A 7,251-nucleotide genomic window follows, 5' to 3' on the forward strand; every position below is an offset into this window, starting at 1 on the left:
TTACTCAAATTTTAAGTCTTTTAGACAAATTTGCAAATTTTCAGTTTTTGGTATCTTATGTTGCACTATTACATTGGTCATTTTACTGTTAGAATTTGGCTAAGCTTTCTTCATAGAAAATGTTCCCTATTGTCTTAAATTTATTATCCTTTTTGAATCACTCTAATTGGAGTTTTGTAGTTCAAGTTATAGCCATTTGAATCATAGCTGCCGGATTGGACTTAACCCAGATTTCTGGGCACCAAACTGGTTCTGGCAGTTTTAGGTCACCAATTTTGGGTGGCCAAATAACTTGGTTAATGGCATAATTTGGGTTTGTGTTCTCCATGAAAGTTTTAGGTCTATATCTCAGCTGTCCACTGATAAAACTTCAGGTCATTTAGACCTACCTAGCCCAAGTTATGGCCATACTGTTCATTTGGTCATTTTTGTACAGGTCAGACTGTAGAAATCCAGATTTGGTCAATTTGTTCACTAGGTTTTGGTCACTTTTTGGGCATGATTCCTAAATAAAAATTGTGTCATTTTGTGTCTAGTTTCATTCCCAATTGGCCTCACACCAATTAGGCTTGTAAATTTTCAGTTTTGGTCCCTGAAAGGGACCTTGGTCCTGCTGCCTGCAGAATGACCATTTTCAATCCGAATTTAAACTCACTTCTAATACTTCCAACACATCTCAATTGGTCACAAATGACCATTTTTCATCTCAAACAAGGTCAAACACACCATTTGACCAATTCTCACATTTTTGCCTCCCAAACCCTAGGTGCCAAAAACCCTAACTCATAAAATTCAAACCTAATACATTCTAAACATCTATCCATAGTTTACATACTTAATTCAACTTAAACAACCATTCAAATGCATCAAATTCACCCATTTCAAACCCTAACTAAGGCTGGCCAAAATTCATGTTTGGTTCCTAAACCATGTTTTCCTTTGATTTGTTTCAATTTCTAAGTTTATTAAAGCATATTTGCATGAGATTTAAAGAAATAAATTAGAGTTTATTACTAACCTTTTTTTGATTTTCACCTCTTTAATTTCCTCTCTTTTCTTCCTTTCTTTTCTTTCTCTAAAGCTTCTTCAAGTTGAACTAACAAGTTTTTATGGATTATTTTGGGGTCAAAGTGGGTTTAAGTGGTTGAAAGAAAGCTTAAACTCAAGCTGTCATGGTGGTGCTACAATAGTAATTTAAGGGAAAGGTGGGGCGGCACACTTGGTTGGAAGAGGAAGAAAATGATTTTTCTTTTCTTTTTTTAGGTATTTTATGTCTTTTAAAATTGCTTTTGACTTGGTCAATTTAGGTAGGAAAATCAAAATTAGTTTTGACATCATGATGATGTCATAAAGGTGATGTAATAAACTTTTTCAATTTTCTTTTTTTTTTTTGTATTTATTTTTCCATTAGTTCTTTAATTTAATTCTTAGTCTCGAAATTTTCTTTTCTCCTATTTTATTTGAAAGTTAGGTCAGGAGTCAGTTCTAGGGGTCAATTGACCAAATTGTCCCTCGCCAGTTCGACCCGGTTTGCAAATAATTCAATTTTTCTTCCGACTCCCTGACCTAATTATTTGACTAGCTTAACAATTCTTTTTCGTGATTTTCTCTTTTCCACTGTGTTCGCAATAGTCCTAAGGACCGCGACGTCACATTTTACAGTTCAAAATTTGAGTTTAAATCGACCTCGCAGTCCTTCCCGAGAAGGTCACCTATCGCTGTGACTCTCAGCTCATTTAACCTTTTATGTTCTATTTTTTTTTTATTTTTACTTTTCTATCTGGTAATCACTATTTATTTCAATTAGGGCTTTTCTAGGTGTCTTAAACACAGTTCTAATCCTCTTAATTATTCGAACCGATACCGATCACCGGAACAGTAACATATACTAGGCTATGCAAATAGGAGTGTTACATATCATGCCTATATCAGTAGGAAAAAGACCTTCATTAAAATATTGTATGAGTAGTTGGTCACTTATTTGATGATGTGGGCAACTTGTACACAATCTCTTGAATCTCTCCCAATACTCATGTAATGACTCTCTACTAAACTGCCTAATGCTATAGATTTCTTTCCTTATGTTTGTTGCCCTTGAAGTTGGAAAGTACTTCTACAATAATAGCTCTTTAATATCATTGCATGTGTTTATGGAACCAAAAGGTAGGTAGTAGAGCTAATCTTTAGTTGTATCCCTCAATGAGAATGGAAATGCTCTCAACTTAATTTGCTCCTCTATAATACCCATAGGTTTTATGCTTGAACACACAACATGAAACTCCTTAAAGTGTTCATAAGGATCCTAAATTGCAAGACCACGAAAAGTAGGCAATAAATGAATTAAGCCAGATTTCAATTGAAAAGGTACTGTAAGTGTGGGATATTCAATGCCTAATGGTTTTCGGTTCATATGAATGCAAACTCCTTGATGGTGAGATTTTCATTAGCATTTGTAGCCATGATTTCCAATTTTAAATCATTTGATGAATCTGAAGGTTCTTGCCCAAAAAGATGATAAGGATTTTCTTCTAATTATGGTTCGTCTTCAATAAAAGTTTCAGCTCTGAATGGAATGGATGATTCAGCTTGATGCTTCACGAATTCCCTGATACGTTTAAGCCTTGTCACAAGTTCTTCTTTAGACATGGAACCTGAAAATAAACACAAAAACTAAATATAAACAGATCTGAATTCAAGTTTAAAACAAATAATAATCACTCCCTGATACCAAATGCACTAATTAAAAATACTCAAACTATACTCAAACTACTTGTATATAGGGTAAGCAAAGATCAATCCCATAGGAAATAAGTAAATGCAAACAAGAAAATAGATCTTAGAGACACAAATAAACAAAAGGAATTTAGAGCACACAAAATACACACCTAATCTAGCAAACTAAATATGCAAAGTAAAGTAAAAGAGGGGTTTTAATTTGCAATCACTAAACTATTTAAGCTAAAACTAAAAGTGCTAAAATATAAATCTAAAGCTAATGACACTTATGAATATAATAAACAACTAGATTGCATCAAATTCAATAGAGAGAGTGTATCCACTATGTAACATGTATCAATCATTGACTAAAGATGTAAATTTATTTAATTGAGTAACTTGGTTATAAAAGTTAACAACTTTCTTATCTTTTCATATAGATTATATTAACTAGGAAGTGCTCTACAATTAATCCCTTACCATCACACTCAACCTAAGTGATAATGTGCATAATTAGCATATATTTTATTGGTTTTGCTTTATATTTTGGGAAAATATTGAAATAAATATGTTGAAATTTATTTGGTTTCGTGTTTTTTGGCTAGGTGATGGTGAATGATTGTAAAAGTGGAGATTTTGGATGCTTTTTGTGAATATTTAAACTGTTGGTTGGAATTTCGCATGTTATAGGCCAATTTCCAGAATCTGTCCATTTAGCCGTGCCCATAGCTTAAGGTCGTGCAGATACAAAGCAGAGGCAGAGTCAAATGCATGACTAAAGATTCTATTTAAATTGACTTCAGGCCCGATTTTGGAAAGATTGTATTTTAAATAGGACTATTGATTAGGGAAATTAGGAAGAACAAGTTTTATGCCTACTTTTTCTCTCTTTTCCAAAGTTAGTTAGAACTTTCCCTTTATTAGGACTTGTTATGTTATATATAGAGGGGAACGCAGGTTTTAGATTAATGCCAGAAATTACAGAATTCCTTTCATTTTTTTCTTTTGCGCTTTTTGTAAGCCATGTGTGGCTAATTCTTCTTTGATCTAGAAAAGGTTAATCGAAGTCAAGATTCATTCAAGTTGTGAGATCTAGCCTTAATTCTCTTCTTAAAATTCTGCAGTATTTATATATTTTCTATATCTTTGTTTATTATTATTTTGTTGATTGTGCAATAAGAGCTCGTTGTGCAATTGATAGGATATTAACTCACTAATCGAATATGTAAAACCGTAATTGTTTAGATATCTTGATAATAAGTGGCAAATAACATGATTTGATTATACTCAGATTTGTAGGTCGTGTTATAGGAATATATAATCTAATATGAACAATCACGCTTATTGATCGTGTTGGTTAGGGTCAAGTCTTTCTAGTTCTTTATGCTATTAGCGGATTGAATCCTAGGTGCGTGTCAGGATTGTTTGCTAATAAGGGGTTAATCATAGGTGCATGACCGATTAATTTAAAATTAAGGAAGGATTAGGTTATTAGAAGCGTTTTCAATAACCATAACCAATCTATTGCAGTGTTTTAAGATTATTCTTTATGGCGATGATCAACTTCTGAACTTGACTGAGATTACCTTTGCTAGATGATTGCATAATTTGATTTTTTTCATTATTGATCTATAATTATTTAATTTAATTTAGCTATATTTTGCAAAAATTACCCTGTTTCAATTTTATATGTGTTAACTTGGCTTTTAGAGAATTGGCAAAATATCAGTCCCTATGGATTTGACTCTACTCATCCTAACTGCAATTAGAGAGTTAGAATTATTTTTGGTAGATTTGGCACTGATCAAATTTTGGCGCCATTATCGGGGATTGATTTTAATTGATTTTGTTCTCTGATGACCGGGTTTGATCGTACGGGTGAACTCTAGTACGATAATAAAATAGAGAAAACAGCTAAAAGGTTGAGAAAAGAAGCGAAATTAAGAAAACAAACATCTTCATCCATAATTTCAGCTGCCAAAGAAGAAACAGTTCCTGAACCACCCTATTCTTCCAGTGAATTTGATCAAGGAGAAGAGATGGCTCATGAAAATCAAACCTTAAGAGAGCTAGCAGCCCCTCCTGTCAACCAGCAGCCCTTATGCATAACTTACCCGAATTTGGATGCTCCATTTGAGTTGAATCGAGCTTAATCCACTTGTTGCCTACTTTTCGTGGATTGAAGAATGAAGACCACAAACATCTTAAGGAATTTCATATAGTTTGTTCAACTATGAAGCCATAAGGGGTGACAGAAGAGCAAATTAAACTGAAGGCCTTACCATTTTCTCTAACTGATGTAACCAAGCAATGGCTATTTTATCTACCTCCTGGACTATTACTTCATGGACAAGACTGGTTAGCATTTTCCTCTATAAGTTCTTTCCTACCTCCCGAGCTGCTGGAATAAAAAGAGACATTTGCTGTATTAAGCAACGGGATATAGAAACCCTCTATGAATATTGGGAGAGGTTCAAGAGATTATGTGCAAGCTATCCTCAATATGGAATTTCATACCAATTCCTTATATAGTATTTCTATGAGGGATTGTTGCCTATGGAGAGGAGGATGATGGATGCCACAAGTGGAGGGGCCATTATTAACAAAATACCCAAACTACACGTGATTTAATTTCCACCATGGCTGCAAATTCCTAACAATTTGGATCTCGCCAAGAACCCTCAAGAATGGTTAATGAGGTAAATGTGTCTTCCCTTGATAGTAAATTAAATCAACTAACCTCTTTGGTTCAAAATCTAGTTGTAGGGAGTGTACAAGTCAAGGCGTGTGGGATTTGTGCTTATACCGATCATACCACAGATATGTGCCCCACTTTGCATGAAGATGTCCCTGAACAAGTAAATGCCATTGGGAATTTTCCTAGCCCACCACAAACGAAGTATGACCCATATTCAAATACATACAATCTTAGGTGGAGAGATCACCCTAATTTTAGCTATGGGTCTAGAGCAGTAAATTTCCAACATTTCCAGCATAGACCACCAGTCCCACCTCAGCAAATTCAAAATTAGGTATGTCTCTTGAGGATATAGTTTAGTCTTTTGCAACTAACACTCAGCAATTTTAACAGGAGACAAGGACAAGCATATAAAATTTAGAGAATCAAGTTAGCCAATTGGCGATATCCTTAAATAAGCTAGAATCTCAAGGAAAATTGCCTTCATAGACCGTGGTAAGTCCAAAACAAAATGCAAGCGCAATTACCTTAAGAAGTGAAAAAGAGCTAGAATCTATTGTTGGAAAGAGACGTGGGCATGACTTAGCGTCAGAGGCAAAAAACAAAGGTGGTAGTTGCAAAACAAACAAATCAACTTGAGAGATTTGCACCTGTAGATCCCAAAATTCTGGAGTTCAGACCCCCTTTTCCTGACAAACTAGCGAAATCAAAGAAGGAAAAGGAGGAGAAAGAAATTCTTGACACATTTCAAAAGGTCGAGGTAAATATACCCTTGCTCGATGCTATTAAGCAAATACCCAGGTATGCAAAGTTTCTTAAAGAGTTGTGAACTAATAAAAAGAAGTTAACTGGGTATGAAAAAGTAAGTGTGGGGGAAAATGTGTCTGTTGTCCTTCAAAAGAAATTACCCCCCAAATGTAAAGACCAAGGTATGTTTGCTATTTCTTGCACTATTGGGAGTGTGGGAATAAAAAGGGTTATGTGTGACTTGGGAGCTTCAATTAATGTGATGCCATTGTCAATTTACTCTTCTTTAAATGCTGGGCCATTAAAAGAAACTAGGGTAGTAATACAACTTGCTGATAGATCAATACTTTTACCCAAGGGTGTATTAGAGGATGTGTTAGTTCAAGTTAATGGTCTGATTTTCCCTACTGATTTCTTTGTTTTAGATATGTAGGTGATAAATCCTCAAACTCATCTGATATTTTGCTAGGAAGACCTTTTTTTAGTATTGCTTGAATAAAAATTGATGTTCATGATGGCACATTAACTATGGAATTTGAAGGTGAGGTGATTAAATTTAATGCTTATGATGCCATAAAATATCCTAATGATATATCTTGTGTTTCCAGCATTGATGTTATTGAACCATTCACCCAAAAGACATTTGAGTTAAGTAAGGACGACAAGTTGATGGTTGCGCTTTGCAATAATTTAAACCTAGAGAGCATCAGTAAGGTAGCAAGAAAATTTTTAATTAACGGTGAATTGCAAGAAGTGGTGTATGAACTAGAGGCACTTAAGCCTAAGGTAAGCTCTAGTCTTTCTATAGATTTTTCTACATCTCACACCACTCTTTTACCTTCTATTTTATAGCCCCCTAAATTGGACTTAAAGCCATTGCCCAGCCACTTGAAGTATGCATTTCTAGGTGAAGGTGATACCTTCCGAGTGATAATCTCAAACAAACTTAACAAGGAAGAAGAAGAGAAGTTAACTGAGGTGTTAAAAGAACATAAAGGGGCAATAGGATGGACAATTGCATATATCAAAGGAATAAGTCCATCTACATGCCTACACCGGATCCTATTGGAAGAGAACAACAAGCCTAGTAG

General features: G+C 34.6%; 1 non-coding gene across 1 annotated transcript; it reads left to right on the top strand.

Moving 5' to 3' along the window:
* Positions 1-1,979: 1,979 nt before the first annotated feature.
* Positions 1,980-2,086, top strand: LOC131181830 (small nucleolar RNA R71). Its single transcript, XR_009150306.1, has one exon. It is a non-coding gene; the product is annotated as a small nucleolar RNA R71 (small nucleolar RNA).
* The last annotated feature ends 5,165 nt before the right edge of the window (positions 2,087-7,251 follow it).

Source organism: Hevea brasiliensis, chromosome 7 (genome assembly GCF_030052815.1).
Source record: "Hevea brasiliensis isolate MT/VB/25A 57/8 chromosome 7, ASM3005281v1, whole genome shotgun sequence".
NCBI lineage: Eukaryota > Viridiplantae > Streptophyta > Magnoliopsida > Malpighiales > Euphorbiaceae > Hevea > Hevea brasiliensis.